Genomic DNA, 1,339 nt, shown 5'->3' with positions numbered 1-1,339 from the left:
CCGACCTCAAACGTTGTGCGCGGGACTAAGTTCGGAATGGCACCCAGGCTGCACCTCTCCATTGTTAAGAGTCGGTCTTTAAGGGGGTATTGTTCACCGGCTGGAGCAGGTAGGTGAACAATACCTCCTTAATGACCGACCGTTAACAATCACAGCCAGGTTTCAGATATTACAGGCTAACAATGGAACCAAACGACCCACTCATCAGTTTTCATTTGCATGTTTCCAAGCAATAATAGGCCTTGTCTATATATAGACTCAAACTCACTGCGGATTCAGAGATTTGAATTGAGAAAGCTTCCTGAAGAGGTGGTGACACGTCTTCAAATCTTGGAAACGAAGTCCAGTGGATTTTTTTAACTTTTACGGAATGACTATGACCTGGATGACTGAGAATCTTCATCAGCATATTTTCCATCTTATGTGTGTTGTTGCCAGGTTGGGATGTTTCCTAATCTGGCAGTCTAGGATGGCCGTCTATGGGTGAAAAATGCTTTTCTTTAGATTTATGGCCGAAGAGATCAATAGACTTTGGTTCAAATTGGGTGAGAGTTCGTATATTCAGGCGGTTTATGAAAATGTTTTTGGCTGGAAAATGAGAGTCAGTGACATCTGGCAACCCTGATGATGTCACTGTTGCGTCCATGTTGATAACCAAAGCTGCAAAACAGCATTATAGAAGTCATGGTGATGGTTGTTGTGTGAAGCTTGAAGATAGATCGGTTAATCCACAATGTGTATTCGTATTGTGTTTCACATTTGAGACGCACGATTTTGAGCTTCTATTTTTTTTATTGGGGGGGGGTTGGGGTCCCTAATTGGGCTGGTGTAGATGGAAAGATTCCAGGGCCAAAAATCGTTCCCAGTCTGAGGCTGTATGTAGCGAGGAGGTTTCTACCTTAGTAGTCATGTAAACCACCTTTTTACTATCTGAAATAATTTAATCTGAATTACTTTTAGCTCTAATAAGATCCAGGAGTCATGATCTCAGAGATGTTCTTGCTGACCTCTGAGGAAGTGGAGTTCAAACAGCCTGCTGTCTTCATGCCGACTGTCCTCAGGGTCAGATAAAAACAGGGTTATCAGAAATGAGAAAATGTTCAGAGCTGAATCGTTTCTGTTTGTGTCGCTGCAGGTGATTCAGAGTTTTATGATCTGTTTACATATAAAAGGAGACAAACTTTCCTGTTTTGTCTGTTAATGTTAACAGACTTATTTTTATCAAAATAGAACCTAAACAGTTTCTTCCTTCAGGTTAGGAAGTTTATACTTATTTCTCCAGCATTTGGTTAAACTGCCTTTTAAACAGTATCATTTGAATATATATATTTTGGCAATA

The sequence above is a fragment of the Cyprinodon variegatus genome, unplaced genomic scaffold (assembly GCF_000732505.1).
Source record: "Cyprinodon variegatus isolate N-32 unplaced genomic scaffold, C_variegatus-1.0 Scaffold63, whole genome shotgun sequence".
Lineage (NCBI taxonomy): Eukaryota > Metazoa > Chordata > Actinopteri > Cyprinodontiformes > Cyprinodontidae > Cyprinodon > Cyprinodon variegatus.
This window is presented reverse-complemented; position numbering follows the sequence as displayed.